The sequence below is a fragment of the Protopterus annectens genome, chromosome 8.part0 (assembly GCF_019279795.1).
Source record: "Protopterus annectens isolate FY-2018-M chromosome 8.part0, PAN1.0, whole genome shotgun sequence".
Lineage (NCBI taxonomy): Eukaryota > Metazoa > Chordata > Ceratodontiformes > Protopteridae > Protopterus > Protopterus annectens.
Genome location: NC_056741.1, coordinates 1,632,119,187 through 1,632,139,409, shown reverse-complemented (window position 1 = coordinate 1,632,139,409; position 20,223 = coordinate 1,632,119,187).

Below are 20,223 nucleotides of genomic sequence, written 5' to 3'. Positions count from 1 at the left end.
ACAACACAGAAATATCACAGGATGTAGCCATGTACTGCTAGCAACCAACTGTGACAATGCCAATGTGCCAGTGCTGAAAAGACTGGTGTGGTGCACAGACAAAGTATAATAGGTTAACCTCTAGCTACCATCTGGATATGTCCACAGGTGGGAGTTACGCAGACAGACTACTTGCCTTGATAGACTAACAGGTACACAGCAATCCTGTGTGTTCAGCAAGATAAACCTCACATGATAATAAAAAAATGCTCTTTGCAGTTCTGTATCCCTACCCAAAGGTACAAGACACCTGTGTATTCAGCAAAAACCAGGGTGTAGGTAGGCATACTCAGTACTGAAATATGTCCAGTTGTGTTGATACATACACACACATATTACATCAACATTGGCCCATGCTGTACTGTTGTTCCTCACACACACACACACACACACACACACACGCACACGCACGCACACACACACACACACACACACACACACACACACACACACACACAACGACATTTCGATTGGATGGGTCAATGTCGGGCTCTGGCAAACCAACAACACACCCTGTGCATATGATGACACCTGTGCTACCTCCTGTCATCTGTAACATTGATGCAGGAACAGGTTAACATGGTTCTGATGCACAGGGTGACATTGTAGCAGTGTAGCAATATTAGCAGGTTGTCAACAGGAAAGTGTAATGATATCCTTGTAGGTATATCTGAGCAGGCATTATGCATCACAGCTCTGATTGTCAGTGTAGCATTGTTTACACCAGTGTTAGTTCTGAGTATGTATTGTCCACCCATGTGCCACTTGGCTGAAGTGTACAGTGTTGCCAGCATGTGTTAGTGAGTGAACAGTACATGTGTGGTGTGTGCATTACAGATTAGCAGGTGTACATCTGTGAACATGGTGGGTGCACACTGTCTGCATGTACATGCATAGTGGACACATGGGACGTGTGACATACCCTGTTGTACACATTGTTAACATCTCATAGTATCTTACGATGGCCAGTATGCATTCTACTACAGATATGTACTAACATGGGTACACATGTGTGTATGACATGGGTTGACAGTATGCTGTGGGTGATACTGTTAATACCTGTCAATGATTTGCAGTCTGGTAGTATATACAACTTCAACAGCATGACTATAACCAATCATTAGATGATGTCCTGACAAATGACACACAGTTGTAGGAAACTCAGTAACAGTTGGATCCTTCCGGTACTATACTATAACAGTGACCAGTGGTATTGACCGCCACCTGTTCCTGGGACCACACCTGTTTGGCATATAGCCCTCTTAGGTACATGCAAACACACTAGGGATATGTCCATCCACATCTGGAAATGCATGCATTGGCCTACAATGCATTCCCTGGATGGGACGCATATCCTACACAAGGGTATCATACAAACAGATACCTGTTGTCCAATACATGCTGTACAGCAGTAAGCTGACTATGGCATAGTCATCCACATTTACTATACATACTATCCCGACAGTACCACATAGGGAGTAGCCCTCAACATGTATGTTGGGTAACAATGTGTACATACAGCCACGTGTTATTTCATCTGTCCCTTGGTATCCACATATTCATAGGTATTGTGGAGTCGATCGGTGTGTCACATAAGACATTAGGGGCCTGAATGCATATCCACAGGGCTGTTGTACACCTATAATGACTGTCCATTATTGCCAGTCGTTGTTGTATATGAATATGTCTGACATATATCCCAGGCATGTACCCTCACTCACAGTACTCTATAGTAACTGTCATGGGTGTGTGTGGCACATATGACCTTGGACACAGATCACTACAGTGGCCGGGCTTGTCACATACATACATATGTGACCTACGATCTGAGAAGCAGTGGCACATTCTGTCAAAGGAAACAAATGTATTCATGTATTATGCCGGTTTCACACCTATGTACTGACTGAGGTCACATGTACACATATTTATTTGCCACGCAGATACCTGATGTGTGCAATGCACATACTGTTTTAATCATGATATGTCATACCATAGTAAAACCAAAACCCACACTGCATTGACCAACTGTGTCATACACACACTCAGCAATTGCAGGATTCAACCCCCTACCTAACTATGTTATGATACTAGAGACATACGCATTAACACGGCGCACTATATGCTTTGCTGGGTGGTTTTTCTTCTCCTGCTATATTTGTAGGTTGCTGACATCATCAGACTTTCCAAAGAGGAATGTATCTCTTTTAATGTGTTTTCCCAGTATCCAAAAAGGGCACTCCTCTCAAAGTAAATCACACACATCCACCCCCCACACACTGTCAGCATTTGCAGGATTTAATCTCCTACCTAACTATGTTATGAAGGATTCAAACCCCTACCTAACTATGTTATGATACTAGAGACATACACATTAACACGGCACGCTATATGCTTTGCTGGGTGGTTTCTCTTCTCCAGCTATATTTTTAGGATGCTGACATCATCAGACTTTCCAAAGAGGAATGTACCTCTTTTAATGTGTTTTCCCAGTCTCCAAAAAGGGCACTCGTCTCACAGGAAATCATACACATACACACACACTGTCAGCGTTTGCAGGATTCAAACCCCTACCTAACTATGTTATGATACTAGAGACATACACATTAACACAGCGCGTTATATGCTTTACTGGGTGGTTTCTATTCTCCTGCTATATTTGTAGGATGCTGACATCATCAGACTGGACATGGTAATGTGTGTACACTTTGTTTTATGCAATCCCAGGAATGAGCCATGTGGGTCGGCAGGTGTCAACAGCTTGAACAGGACCCCATAATTCTTACTTTGTGTGATCTCTCTGTGGACACATTGACATTCCTTCATATGTCAACACATATTTATGCACAGATTGTTGGTTTTGTGGATACGACATGTGTCAGGGGTGTTGATAAAGGGCTATTCAAAGTCTATGTGGGACATGTGTAGCTCTGTTCAGTGATGTATGTCCTGGGTGTCTACCTTGCAAACAGTCTAGCATGTTTGGGAACCATGATCTGCACATGAACATACCACAGTTGGTAGGGTTGTGTGTTTGTCAGCTTCCAATAGCTCTTTGTATGACTTCAACCATGATGGACTCCATGGCCTTGCAGATCAGACTTCATAGGCTTACTGGACTATACTTCCCATGGTGTGTTGTGCATCTACACTTGTGGGGAGTGCCATATGTTGCTGTAACACATTCAATGGTTCCAGATCCTGTGGAGAGGGTGAGACTCAACAGACTGTTCAGGTGCAGGGTCTGTTTGTTCTGTAGTTCATGCATGACACATATTGGGAAACAAACAAATCAGACAGATCCCATAAAGTAAGAGTAGAGGGATCTATGTCCGAATCCAGACCAGTAACGAGTGGTGTGCCTCAGGGCTCTGTCCTGGGGCCCCTCCTGTTTGGCATATACTTCTCAGAAGTACAGGCAAGCACGGAAGGGCTGTGGCTGACTAAGTTTGTGGACAACTGCAAACTAGGTGCTATAATAGGGTCTCCAGCTGACATGGAGATCCTCCAGAAGGGCCTAAATGAGACTGATGCATGGTGTCAAAGCCATGGTCTCAAGCTAAATGCAAAAAAATGCGTAGTAATCCCCTTTGGAAAAAACAGAGTACCCACAAACTACAACATAGGAGATAATCCCCTGAAATCTGAAGAAGAAATAAGGGATCTAGGGACCCAAGTAGATAGTCAACTTTCCTTTGATAACCATGTTGCCAAAGTGGTTAGAAAATCCTTCTATGTGACCCATCTGATCACAAAAGGGTTCACATCAAGATCTAAGGATGTAATGGTGCCCCTCTACTCTTCCCTCATCAGACCCATTATTGAGTACAATGCACCAATTGGAATGTACCTGGCTAGACATCTCCAGCAGCTGGAGAGACCACAAAGGTACCTACCCAAGAGGATTACTGGCCTCAAACAGTTGCCCTATGCAGCACGACTGAAAAAGCTAAGACTGTTCTCTGTTGCATACTGCTTTCTCAGAGGTGATCTCTGTCTAATGTACAGAGCCATGTCCAGAATTGTTGAACATGCTCCATTTTAGCAAAACCAAATCTACTCAAGCTACATGCTCTAGGGATATAAATCTCAACACAACAATGAATAGAACATGCTGGAGGGATAGATTCCCTTCACAGAGACTTCCCTTACTATGGAACAGGGTCCCGATCTACATAAGACAGAGCCCCTCACTATCACTCTTCAAGAGGAACCTTGATGAGTGGATGGGTAACAGAAAGTTCACACCGGGGATCACACCAACAGCACTAGTAGATAGGGGCCTAGGGTACTAGCTGCTAGTACAAGGGTCTAGGGAACTACTAAAGGGGCGGTGAATACCGCACAATGTGGCTGGGCTAATATATGCCTTCGGGCAGATAGCCCAGTACCAACCTATGAACCTATGAACCTATAATTGCTGCCATGCTTTTGGCTTTGGGGGCAGCTGTTCAGCCATTCTACATGTGATATCTCCTGGTATGATGACTGGGACTATCGTCAGTGGGAGGTGGGTATGTCTATATGGGCCTGTCTGACAGGATGTCGGCATTGTCAGTCAGGTACAGTTGGCCCTGACTCAGGACATATATGAGTGTACATTGCTATTTATGACATAGCTGAAAGAGGTGTCATGATTCAGTCTGGAATCCTTCTCAGCTACTCTTTACAAAACACCAACAAACCTGAGCACTAATCCCTGTTATACTCTTTTATACACTTAACACCCTACTGATCCTTTGCGATCAGGCTATGGAGTATGTCATCATAATATCCTGGCATGTCCAGGGGTCAGTTTTGTGTGTACTCTCCAGTCCAGCTAGTGAATATTGTGGTTTTGACACAATGTCACATCTGCCTCATGTACACAGACAACCCTCTCCTCCTCCAAACAAACTCAGATATATGTGAGAGATGCAACAATATTGACATACAGGAGGCTGAGCTCTCTTGACCCATAACTGGCATAGTCTATCAGGTGGTGAAGTTAACCACACACACCACATATCAGTCTCACATAAACCTATAGCGACAGCAATCAAACCATATTATCACACATAAACATACTCGGAGGCTCTACATAAACTCTGCCTAAGCAGCAGAGACCTCCAAAGCAGACAAACAAACAACTGCTACCCCACTGCAATACCCACATATCACATAGTTCACAATGTCAGTGTGCCACACAGTCACTGCCCTTCGGGCTAAACAACACACCTAATACACTTGTAATAGGTGACACTTATTGTCAGACACACTGATGTGCCACTCATCAGGCCAAATAAGGGAATAGTCACTTTGAGCTGTCTATCGGGTGGCAGGATCCACAACATAACACATGCACTCAGGTCACTCCAAAGCAAGTACAGGACTGGCTCCATCATTGTCCATGCTGGTGCGTGCACCCTCAGATGTTCCTCCCTGGACCACATGACATGATACATAGAGGAACTTTCTGATCATGTAGCCCAGGCCAGTATGACCCTGACCTTGTCTAGCATCTTACACTCACCAAGTATGATGTCACAGTATACCAACAAACTGATCACGTTTAACAGTTGGCTAACATATTGGTGTCATTCACAGGAGATACAGTGTCTGTCAGCCTGTGGTGACATGCTCGACATGCCACGTAGCTTCCCTATGAACAGCTTGCACCTGTCACCCTTGGACTTTCGAATACTGGCTAAGGTACTTGCTACCACCATACTGCCTTTTTTAAGCGGGGCTCAAAAGACAAACCCACCTCCATAGACATTACAGAGTACATGACACTGAGGGTAATGCTGCTCAACACCAGATGTGTTACCCTCAAATTGCGACCACTCAGGAATCTCCTCAGTATGGACAACAGTGATATCTGTGCACTAACAGACACCTGGTTCAGGCTCCCAAATGCACACCAGCACTACCAGGTTATATTTTGTACCATACTTTCTGACCACAATACTTGGAATGGCCAACACAAATAGGGGGAGTATCCATATACATCACAGATACACATACCTCCGGGTTGGTAGCACCGCACAATGCATCATAGACCATACATATGCACCTAACATTGTGCAAATCTGCCTTTTGGTTTGTTGCCTGCTACAGACCACACTCCCCAACTTATGAACCACACTCAGCTTTCCTGGGAACACTGGACAATATGAAGGTCTCCCCAAACACCATTATATTGGGTGACTTCAAATACCCACACATTGACTGGGGATAGTACTCAGGCCCCAACACCCTCTCCCAACAGTTGCTACTATTTGTAAACTCATATGCTATGGCACAACTGGTCATCACACCCACAAGAGGGGACAACATATTGGACATGATCATCACCTACATGGGGACTCTATGTTCCACACCTGAGATATACCCCTCATTGGTAAGGTCACAACATACATTTATCTCACTGGACATCCATATCCCGTCCACACACCCACACATACACTCGCTCACTCAATCACTTATGACCTGCCCTTGCTGATAGCAGAACATCTAGCTGTTTGTTTTACAAACAATAGTGCTAGGTACATAATACAAACACCACAGAGCTACTGTCCTTTTGCAGTGTCTGCCAGTACGATTCAAGTGGGTAACAATTGCAGGGGCTGTTAGAATTGCCAATGGTGGGTTCACAGGCCCTTAACATGGTAGAGCCATCTGGAACACACACATACTGCATGGGGACATGCAGTGAAACACACATGCACACAGAGTTGACCCTTTTCATATTAGATTACCTACATTTCTAGTTATGTACAATACACACTGATATGAGTATTACATGCATCACAGTGCCTTTGTGTAAAAAATGTATAACTGTGCTTGTAAGGTGGATGACATCTGTAAGGGCTGTGACTAGGTTGGCAATGGGGAAGTTAACAGGGTGGAAGAGACACATAAAATGGTATAACCATCACATGCACACAGGAAAGACAGCCACAGGGGATATGTATACAGAAACACATACACTGACTCAGTTGGCAGTACTTAGATTAGAACACCTACCTATCCACTTGTATTTACTATAGGGCTATATACACATTACATACACCACAGAGATTATATGCCTGGGACATACCTTATTACCTCTTACAACAATTAATCTTGGGAATGCCTTCATGGATGGTGGGATAAACCACCCAAAATAGTGACAGGTCTCATATATTGCTCTTACAAACCTGGACAAGTGATGGATTAACATACTTTGTATTAGCATGATGTTTCAGACAGATATGACGTCTGATGCTAACATGTGTGTCACTACAGCAACTGTCACATATTTGGCAACAACTTGTCATAAATGCCCATTGTTGGGGACACAGACCAGATATATGCTTGAAACATCTGGATGTTCTGCATACATCTGTACAGATGACTGGTATGGCCTGTAGAGATTAACATGGTGCATGTAAGGCAGATGCCATTAACAGATTATTTAAAGTAATGCCATGGGGAGGGGCTAAACAGGCCTTAAAATAGCATAAAGAACACACACAACAGCCACAGGGTATATGCTTTACACACAAACACACCCAGTACTACATTTGACTGCATTGAGATTCAAACACCCACCTATCTACTTGTACATACTAGAGTGCTGTCTATTTATCATACACACCACAAAGCTTATAGGGCTAATAAGTGTCCAAAGGTACTTCTAAGGTGAATGACATCAGCAGCAGTTGTAAATCAGGGTAATGGGAAGTGTACTGGGTGAAACAGGCCACAAAATGGTCTAACCAACAGACACACAGGGGATATGTTTCTTCCACACACATATTCACAGTTGTCAGTGCTGGGATTAGAGCCCCTACCTATCTAGTTATTTGCACTAGAGTGTCATGCAGTTATCGCACAAGGCACGGGACTTATAGAGCTGACAAGAGTCCAAAGGTACTTCTAAGCTGAATGACATCAGCAGCCCATGTAAAGTAGGGCAATGGGAAGTGTACTGGGTGGAACAAGCCTCAAAATGGTATAATCAACACACACAGATGATATGTTTCCCACAAACACACACACACACACACACACACACACACACACACACACACACACACACACACACACACACACACACACACACACACACACACACACACACACTCACAGTTGCCAGTGCTGAGATTAGAACCCCTACCTATCTACTTATTCATACAATATTGTTACGCAGTTATCACATGCACCACAGAGTTTATAGGGCTGAAGACTGTCCAAATGTACTTCTAAGGTGAATGACATCAGCAGGTCTTCTAAAGTAGGGCAATGGAAAGTGTACTGAGTAGGAATGGGTTCAAAATACTTTAACCTACAAAAACACACACATTTGCCAGAACTGAGATTAGAACCCCTGCCTATCTAGTTATTTGCACTATAGTGTTATGCAGTTATCACACACACCACAGAACTTATAAAGCTGAGGTTTGTCCAAAGGTACTTCTAAGGTGAATTACATCAGCAGCCCTTGTAAAGTATGGCAATGGGAAGTGTACTGGGTGGGAAAGGCCTCAAAATACTTCACCCTACAAACATACACACTTAAAAACACACACACTTGCTAGAACTGAGGTTAGAACCACTGCCAACCTTAGCTAAGCGGATTTAGCTTAGCTCAGCATATTCAAAATGGTCCAATGATGGCTAAGGATGGAAATTTGGCTGTATTTAAACCTCTCAGGCATTAATACAGCCATAACCAGTTGTAGCTCATATTTGCAGGCACTATGGCTGGTGTAGGAAAGGGATTGCACTTTCTGGTGCAACACTGGGGCATTCAGGAGTCCAGGGTCATGGGTGGACTCCTAGTGAAAGACCATGAGGAGAGACTGCTGCAGGGACAGTATCAGGGCTCCCAGTACAAAGTAGAGACCTGGGACTGTCTCACACGTGATCTCACCAGTGCAACTGGTATCCCTCGAACTGGTGAGCAGGTCCGGCACCATTTTACTGACCTCAAGTGTAGGAAGAGGGAGCTCTTGGACCAGTGGACCAAAGACGCATGGACACAAAATGTCCCAGAAGGGTGTAAGTATCAGTATCAGTTAGTGTTTACCAAAGTCCAGCCTGCGTATGTGATTGATAGGTATGCATAAATGTTTATCTCCTGTACAGCTGCAGATGACAAGGCTGCAAACATAGATGCCCATGCTAGCAGGTTGCTAAGGCTGTGCCAGGTGGCTGGTGAGTACAAATCTAGCTTGCAGTATTCAGGGCAAATAAATAGAAAGGAGTAGAATGTCAACTGCCAGTAGGTTAAAATGTGTACTGTGTGTAAGGAATAAACGAGACATTAGCAGAGTTATACTAATGTACAGGATATCTATCAATAAAAGTGCCAGTACCCTTCAATAAACTAAAAACCCCAGACTGTTGTGTTTACTTTGGTATGTGGTGGTATGAATCTAAATGTGTAAAGGTTCTGCACAGCAACTATGCTCTGACAGCATGAATTAATTGAGGCTCATCTGACAAAGATTGTGAAGCTGTAAAACAGGAGCTCAACTATATGAAATGTTCCAGCACCAAGATATGATCCCTGAAAAGTAATGTGTAAAGTTTTATACTGTATCCCCTACAGCAGTGCTTTGTGTTAACCATTGCTTTCCAGATTGTAATATGTCAAAGTATTAATACACAGTACAAGAACTATCTGCCATGTATGAATGTCAGAATTACAAGGTCATAATGTCCAACCAAGAGAGTATTAGGCAGAAAGCAGTCAAGCAAAAGACAGCAGCTCCTCAATAGCTCGTTGTGATGAAACACAACTTTGTTGTACCTTTTTGCACAGACAGACATGGATCGAATTCTGGGAGTGGTAGTAAGATGTATGCATAATTTCACCCAATAATTATGTGAATATGTGTAGAAACAGTCAAACCACAAGGCTGCAAATGACAGCAAGATAAGTACATACACCAAGTGGTTTCCTCTGATAAATGTCCCTCAAGTGTCACGCTGTCACAGCTAGTGTTGACTGCTGACAATATCCAGGGTGACAGAAATCCAGGCAGAGTATGGCAGTAGCGCACACACACACACACACACACACACACACACACACACACACACACACACACACACACACACACACACACACACACACACACACACCTGGCTCATGGCACCCCTGTCAGTGCCACATATGTAATTCTGAATATGTGAATATGTGTCGAAACAGAACAGTCAGGTAGTGTTAACAGATATTCCCTCCACAGGTCTGCCAGGTAAGGAAATGTATGTATTAGCTTTAAGAAGTCTTTAGTAATACACAGTGTACAAACATTCCACTGCCCAACCCCAGACCATAGGTAGATGTAAAGTGAGATCATACCTGGAGAGTAATGAGTAGAGTAATGATCAGTACAGTTGTAAACTATTGAAGCCTATACAGTTGTTAATTGATATCTCTCTCTCTCCACCCTATCTGCATCAATAATCCATACACATAATCAATGGGTATGTTTTTCTCCAATCCTACTGTTGGGGCATGTGTCGTATTGTTCTACAAATATTGAATCATTTTGATTATTAATGTTCCCCGTTCAAATACTATCATTGGTGGCCTGTTGCTATCAATGTAACTTGCCTGCCATTATAATGCCTACTGTGGTTTCATATATGCATGTGTTCTGTTTGCTATGCAACTGTTTAAAATCTGTTTTATGGGGTCAATTGGAACACCCATGCATGCTGTTATAACTAATCTGGAAATGTGGTGTTCATGACTAACCAACATATTTTGTAAAACCTCAACATCATAGCACGTCTGGGAAAGCAGATACTGGAGGATCCATCTGTTCCTCCTCACCTGGCCATGGCACTGGGCCCCAGTACATCTGGCATACAACCTGGGACCTCCTCATCCATGGGTCCTGCACCACCTTAGTGTGGAACCACTTCAGGGGACATACATGTTCCGAAGGATGTGAGGTGTGAAACTGAAATTTATGTCATAATTTACTGACAGAAATCCTCAGATCATCACAGTGATTTACCAGAGAGATAAAAATAATGTGTGGAACACACCAGAAATATGAGCAATAAACCTGGACATTCTGAAACAATCCAGCCAGTTGAGAGGTATGCTCAAAACCCCGTAGTGCCCAGAATCTGAACCAAGCCTGACAGTGTGTGTGTGGGGGGGGGGGCATGAAAATAGGGACATATCTAAAATTCTGCAGTAGATAAGCTGACACAGTTGCTGCAGTAACACCCTCTCTGTTCTAAAATATCTTGAGTGAAATAGCACAAGTTCAACACTCAATTTCTTCTCACTAGTTAGTGACTTAAATACTCACATCATCCCACTGAAGTGTCAGAAATGCACAACACTTATGGGGGTCACACAACAGTACAGCCTACAAATATCTGGACATAACATAACATTAAGGAACCTACACTGAGCTGCTAAGCATGTCACCAAGCAATGTCCAAACTACAGTCAGACTAACACAACACTAACCCAATTCTGCTCTGGGGGAATTGCTCATGTAGTAGCAAATACATCAGGCACTACAAGGATGTAACAGCACTGAAAAATAGAAGACACCAGTATGAAAGTGCATGCCCACAAACAATTTCAAGACGGTCACAGTGACATACTGGTAAGCCAAATGAACAGTGGAGTATAAGGACTGTGTGAACAAAAACATCATGCTTGCCACTCACACAGTACCACTACATATACTGACCCAATTCACAGTGTGGTAGGAATCCTGACCATGGTAGGGTACATGTCTCAGTCTGCCCCTACAAACACAGACAGCTGATAGACCACCAGAAACTGGAGCTGCATGCACAGTCAGGTAGAAAAGGATCCATAACACTTACATCTACCCCCTCCCCACCCAGCCCATGAGCATTACCTACAAAAGGCAAGCCGCTGCCTATGGAAAACAGATATACACCCTACATCCTTGAGAGAAAGAGAGAGAAAAACAGTGAAAAGAAAAAAAAAACAAGCAGGATATAACCATCTACACTTGAAAAAAAACTAGGTATGTCAAACAAGTAAGCATGTAATGGACTGCAGTAGGGGGTATGTAAGAATGGGAAATAGGACGTTTAACATATGTCTCAACAAAACTTGCTGTACTGATATATTGCTGATCAGAACCTATGGCCATAGCATCTGAGTCTGTCTGCAGTGACATAGATCATAGGTCAGGCCCCTGAGTCACCCCAGGAAAGGCCTATTCACATATGACTACTATTGGAGTGTGTGTTGAACAATACTGACTGTGGCAATGCTAGGCCAGCTACTGGGATGTCATACATATCCATATCTTACTTGTGAATACAACTATGATATATTTGCTTTTCTCAGAAATGTGAGAGACTTATACATGGTATTTGCATAGTAAAGTACTGTTGCAGACGTATGTGTTGAACTGCATGTGATATACTGAGCTCATAACATTAAACTGTCCAGTGTTATGCACACTGACCATATGTATGCCTCATATTTGTAGTCATTTACTCATATAGTTGTGTTATGTCTGGCAAATCATTGGCAAATCTGTGAAGACTAACATTACAACATCTCCTTTTTTTCTGGCTGTTCCTGTTAGGGGTTGCCACAGTGGATCATCTGTTGCCATTTCTGCCTGTCCTCTGCATCTTTCTCTGTCACACCAACCACCTGCATGTCCTCTCTCACCACATCCAGAAAACTTATCTGAGGCCTTCCTCTTTTCCTCTTACCTGGCAGCTTCATCCTTACCATCCTTTTCCCAATATACATCCCTCCTCAGCACATGTCCAAACCAATGTAATCTTGTCTCTCTGGCTTTGTCTCAAAACTGTCAAACATGGGCTGACCCACTCATATACACATTGCTAATCTTGTCCACCCTCATCACACACAATGCAAATCCTAACATCTGCAACTCTGCCACGTCCAACTCTGATGCCTGCCTTTTTGTCAATGCCACTGTGTTCAACCCATATCACATAGCAGGTCTCACTACCCTCTTGTAGACCTTCCCTTTCACTTTTACTGGTACTCATCTGTCACAAATAACTCCTGACACTCTTCTCCACCCTCTCCATCCTGCCTGTACTCTCTTCTTCACCTGTCCTCCACAGTCGTCATTACTCTGAAATGTTGGTCCCAATCATTTAAACTCATCCACCTCTGCCAACTCTACTCCCTGCATCCTCATTCCACTATCCTCCCTCTCATTCACACACACATATTCTGTCTTAGTTCTGCTGACCTTCATTTCTCTCCTCTCTAGAGCACATCTCCACCTCTCCAGGGTCTCCTAAATCTGTTCCCTACTCTCAATACAGATCACAATGTCAACTGCAAACATCATAGTCAACGGGGACTCCTATATGATCTTGTCTGTCAACCTGTCCATCACCACTGCAAATAAGAAAGGGCTCACAACTGATCCCTGATGTCATCCCACCTCCATCTCAAATGCATCCATCTCTCCCACTGCAGACCTCACCGCTATCACACCACCCTTGTACATATCCTGTACCACTCTTACATATATTTCTGCCACTCATGACTTCCTCATACAATACCACAACTCCTGTCTTGGCACCCTGCCATATGCTTTCTCTAAGACCAGAAAGACATAAAGCAACTCCTGACCTTTTCTGTACTTCTCCATCAACACTCTCAGAGCAAACGTATCTGTAGTGCTCTTTCCTGGCATGAAACCATACTGCTGACCACTACTCATCACCTCCCTGCTTAACCTAGCTTCCACTACTCCTTCCTATAACTTCATGCTGTGACCAATCAGCGTTATCCTACTGTAGTTACTACAGCTCTGCATATCAACCTTATTCTTAAAACGGTACCCAAACACTTTCTCTCCGCTCCTCATGCAACCTCTCGCTTTCCAAGATATCATTAAACAATCTGGTTAAAAACACCACTGCCATTTCCCCTAAACACCTCCATGCTTCCACAGGTATGTCATGTGGACCAACAGGCTTTCCAATATTCATCCTCTTCATAGCTATCCTTAATTCCGCCTTGGTAAGCCATTGCACTTCCTGATTCACCATACCCACATCATCCAACCTTCTCTCTCTCTTATTCTCTTCATTCATCCGCTTCTCAAAGTACTCTGTATCTGCTCAACACACTCTCCTCACTTGTGAGTATGTTTCCCTCTTTATCCTTTATCACCCTTATTTGCTGCACATCTTTCCTAGCTCAGTTCCTCTGTCTAGCCAGTTGGTACAAGTTCCTTCATCCCTCCTTAGTGTCCAACCTGTCATACAATTCTTAATATGCCTCATCCTTAGCCTTTGCCACCTCTCTCTTTGCCATGCACCTCATCTCCTTATACTCCTGTCTACTTTCTTCATCTCTCTGACAATCCTACTCCTTCTTCCCCAACCTCTTTCTCTGTAAACTGTCCTGTACTTCCTGAGTCCACCACCAGGTCTCCTTGTACTCTTTCCTCCATCCACATGTCACACCAAGCACCTTTCTAGCTATCTCCCTTACTAGCTCTGCTGTACTTACCCAGATATTTGGTAAATCTTCACTGCCATCCAGTGCCTGTCGTAACTCTTCCCTAAACTCTACCTCACAGTCACCCTTTTCCAGTTCTCACCATTTGACCCTTGCTGCTGCCCTCACACTCCTCCTCCTCTTCTTGATCACCAATGTCATCTTACAGACCAACATTCTATGCTGCCTAACTACACTTTCCCCTGTCACCACCTTACAGTCTCTGGTCTTTTTCAAACTGGCCCTCCTACACTGGATATATTCCACCGGTGTGCATCTTCCTCCACTCTTGTATGTCACCCTATGCTCCTTCGTCTTGTTATAGTATGTATTCACTACAGCCATGTCCATCCTTTTTGCAAAATCGACTACTATCTCACTGTCTGCATTTCTTTACTTAACTCCATACATACCCATTACTTCCGCATCCCCTCTGTTCCCTTCACCAACATGCCCATTGAAATCTGCTGCAATCACCACTCTCTCACCTTTGGGTACAGTCATCACCACATCATCCAACTGATTTCACATTTCTCTTTCTCATCCATCACACAACCAACATGAGTAACATATGCACTAACAACATTCATCATTACACCATCGATTTCCAGCTTCATAAACATCACTCTGTCAGACACTCATTGTATCCTTCAAAAGCACTCTTGGCATACTGTTCCTTCAGGATAACCCCTACCCCCTTTCTCCTCCCATCCACACCATTATAGCACAATTGTGATCTGCCTCTGATACACTTAGCTATACTTCCCTTCCATCTGGTCTCTTGCACACACAATATATCAACCTTCCTCTGGCCATCATATCAGCTAGCTCTGTCCCTATACCAGTCATACTGCCAACATTAAAAGTTCTTACCCTCACTACCACACTCCTAGCCTTTCTCCTCTCTTCCTGCCATATGAGTGTTGGACATCCTCCAGGGTATGTCTGTCTATGCAAAGGCTACTGTGCTATCGAATGACTCATGTGTTACATTAATATTAAGACAGTGTCACTAATTTTGTCCCATTGCCCCCCATGTATGTGTGACATCCTACAGATGTCATGCTCTAACAGGTTGAGAGGGATGACTGGGCAGCAAGAGTGTGAATACAGTATGCAATACTGACATAGAACAGAAATGTATATCAGGTATTACCTGTGCACATGTCAGTATGAGTAGGTGTATCTGGTTGCCTCATAACAACAGACATGGGATGCAAAATGTCAGTTAAATAAGCTGTACATGTTGCATACGTGTGTAATCTTAGTTACTGTATAGCCAACAGAGTGACACTTCTACAGCTTCTGGTTGTTGCATTGCCCTGACACAGCCATAGGTACTACAATAAGCACAATTATTAGTTTGAAATTGGAGAGGTGTCCAACTGCATTATGACTTTGTGTCCATGGCTACTACAAACAGCTATATGAATACCTACATAGCTGTATGGACTCAGCAATACCTTACTTGTAAAAACTGCCTCCACCAAAGTAGAGTAATCCCCTTTGCTGGACAGTAGCAATGCACAAACCACAGACTTGGTCCCTATATTGGCTGTACAGGGCAAAGTAGGAGCAGGCACCAACTTGGCATCAAGTCAGCCTTTGTCTGAATAAGCATATAAGGTCACAGGTGGATTACTGTAAGGCTAACTATGAGTACAAATTGGACACATCCACCAAGGCCAATCACAAGGCCATCTTCACATATGTCTGCAATCTCAGAGGCAACAAACCAACCCACCTTGTAATGGTGGTCAATCAGACCACATACACACACAATATAGCTATAAACAACCTGCTACAGATAGGTTTAAGGCAGACATCACCCCCCTGGCTCAGCATCACTATAGGTGGATATGCATAGCACCCGCACCACTCCCCTCATCAGCAGTGAGCAGGTACATATTGCCTACTGAAAGGCAACAAATGTAAGTATCCATGGTACCTGATAACATCCCTGTCAGCATCCCACATGAACTCAGGCATGTGCTCCCAACTCCATTACACATTGGAGTCACACCAAGCCTTGGTGCCATGCACACCCCATCCACTTGGACAATGGCCAATGTCATCCCTCTACACAGACATGAATGAGGACTAGAGGATCATGCAAGTAACTGGCCCTCATTGGGTGGAATATGACACATCAGGACCAGGAGTGCAATGCAAGCTGATACTGTGCTGATAGATTACAGGGGTATGGTGTGGTTGTGAGTGGTGGCTACTGGTATTCAATGTAGATATGCAGGTTCTGTACATTCTGTTGCCAAATGTATGAGGTCCTGTGATGTGTTTCCCTGTTTATGTCTTCCAGGTGTAATGTCGCGTCAGCGAATGTCACATTTCTAAGCACCTGAGACAAATAGAATCATAGAAGCCATACTACATAACCATGCCGTAATGTTTGGCTGGAGCCAGCAACATCTGCCGGAGAGGACCACCCTGTGGGATGACCTTGTCCACAGGGTAAACGATGTCAGCCTGCATGCACATACATACGAGAAGGTCTGGCATCGTGCAACCGATGTCATGCACCATGCTTGGCAAAGGGCTGCTGTCGTGGCCAGGGACCACACAGCAACAGGTGGAGGCTCATCCATGCAGGCCCCACTGACACCCACCGAGGAGCTCCTCGCCAATCTTGGGGCACCCATCCCAGTACAACATCAGGGTAAGACTCCCACATGCTGGAGGTGGGTGGCACCCAGACAATGGACGAGGAGTGTGCAGATAAGGCCCCAGTAGTGATTACTAGACTAGTGTAGCAGAAATACTTGTATCTGTAGAGCATCTGCATCATTGTGTCAGGTCAGATTGTAGTGTGGATGGGGTTTTCTAATGCACACAAGTGCACATCTATGGTGAAGGACACAAATTGTGTAGTATTGGGGACTGTACTGTAAATGTGCAGACATGCTGCATCCATCCTGTACCAATGCCACATGTGAGCCAATGCCACATGTGAGTCTGCTGACAATACCTCTCTCCCACAACTACCTAGGTCCCTCTGGTCTGCATGTGGGACAGCAGCCTGAAGCTGGTGAGTATGATATTGTTCTGTTGTGGTTTGCCAATACCCCAGGCATGTGAAGGGATTGCAATTTACCATGCACACAACTGTCACTCACAGCCATATTGCTTTATGTGCATGCTCACTTGTGGTGGGTCTAACTGCATTGCATCACAGTGGTCACCACAGGGGCCTATCTGAAGAGAATGTAACATTCCTGTAGCATACCTCACAACCTGTCAGTGCAAGACTTCTGGACAGAGACCAAAAAAATGGGGGGACAAACGGCCTAAGGTAGGGACATGTGTGAAACATTACTCATACAGTGACTATAAACAGTGTACACACCTCTGTTAAGATGCCAGGTGTTTGTGATGTATACAAATTGAGACCACAATATGTCAGTCCACACCTTTTCCAACTCTTAATGTGCCCTATAACATGAACAATTCACTTGTAAAACCAACCAACCTGTTGGACACCAAATATGGAGTACACAAACCTTACAATAAGCTGGATGCATATGTGTGCACACCCTTCAAATAATATTTTATCTCTCTCTCTCTCTCTCTCTATCTCTCTCTAAACCCTTGGCATAACTACATTATTTTCCTACTTCTCAGTGAACTGCAGCTCCCCATTGGTGCATAAATAATAAAAAAAAACAGAAAGGTAACATTCAAACCAAAATGATAGGCTACCCTATTTCTGCAATTGCTAACCTTCTCAATGATTGTTTTATGGTTGGCAACTGCTGCTCCTCCCGGAAGGTGTAACCCACTCCATTCGCCTTTCAGGCTCACTCCGCTCCCCTACCCTGCCCCCAAATCTCAACTGCCCCAACCACCTGTACTTTTATACATCTCCTGACCTAGGTCCCTCTGGTCTGCATGTGGGACAGCAGTCTGAAGCTGGTGAGTATGGAATTGTTCTGTTGTGGTTTGCCAATACCCCAGGCATGTGAAGGGATTGCAATTTACCATGCACACAACTGTCACTCACAGCCATATTGCTTTATGTGCATGCTCACTTGTGGTGGGTTTAACTGCATTGCATCACAGTGGTCACCACAGGGGCCTGTCTGAAGAGAATGTAACATTCCTGTAGCATACCTCACAACCTGTCAGTGCAAGACTTCTGCACAGAGACCAACAAAATGGGGGGACAAACGACCTAAGGTAGGGACATGTGTGAAACATTACTCATACAGTGGCTATAACCCTTGGCATAACTACATTATTTTCCTACTTCTCAGTGAACTGCAGCTCCCCATTGGTGCATAAATAATAAAAACAAACAGAAGGGTAACATTCAAACCAAATGATAGGCTACCCTATTTCTGCAGTTGATAACCTTCTCAATGATTGTTTTCTGGTTGGCAACTGCTGCTCCTCCCGGAAGGTGTAACCCACTCCATTCACCTTTTGGGCTCACTCCGCTCCCCTACCTTGCCCCCAAATCTCAACCGCCCCAACCACCTGTACTTTTATACATCCCCTGACACCTCCCCACCCAACACCTCTCCAATCAAAATACACCTAAGCCAAACCCCACCCACTTGTAGATCTACATCATCCCAAATATCCACCACCTCTTACAGTGCTCTACATAACATCTCTCCCTATAACTCCATTTGCCATACTAATCTCTCTCTCTCTCTTCTCTTACCTATCTCACACTTTTTCCCAACCCTTGTCACAACTCTCACACACACTCCACTACATCTTACCATCAACCTCACTTCCCATCCTACTCATCCATCCCACATGAACTCTTTACCTCTAACCCAATCTATTTTTTCAAACCAAAACTGCTCCCAACCCAACCCCCCTGTACTCCCCTCTTAAATGTGGTACCAGAAAATCACTACTCTCACACAACCCAAGCTACTCTTGTCCAACACACTGCCTCACTCTTCTACTCCACCACATCTCTCACTCACTAGCCTGTGACATCCACCCAAACCCCGGACTCATCCCTAACATCAATCTCACCAAACCCTCCACTCAACCCACAAACTCAATGTCCATTCGCCCTACAACACTTAATGCACAAAGCCTAAAAAACAAAATCCCTAACCTCCATGCCTGGCTCTCCCATAACCACCCTGACATTACCACAATTTCCTGAAACCAGCCTGAAAACCTATATAAAAGATAGCAAAATCCTACCATCAGGTTTCTAAGTGATTCACAATGACAGAGCCACAAAAAAGGAGGTGGAATAGCAATAATCTACCCCACCTCCCATACCATAACTCCATACTCCAATAAAATATCAACCTTTGCCAACACTAAAATTATAATAAGTTTACTAAAAATAAACAACCGCAAGTCCATATGTATCACTGCCCTCTATATTCCCCCTGGTGATAATATAAAAAATCCTGAAAACATCCTGTCCTGGTTCTCCTCCAATATAAAAAATAAAACCTATATACTCGGTGATGCCAACATCAACTGGAATACTATTAACTCTGAAGCCCCATCCCACACAATCAACCTGTACAATTTCTCCCAACTAATACAATCTCCAACCAGACCAAATAAAGATGATACCTCTAGTACCATAATTGACTGGATCCTAACAACTCACCCAAACCTTATCAACAAAGCTGGAACATTACCTGATCCTCTCAGCAATCACCTACCAGCCTTCGCCGACCATCTCCCATTTCCACTGCATA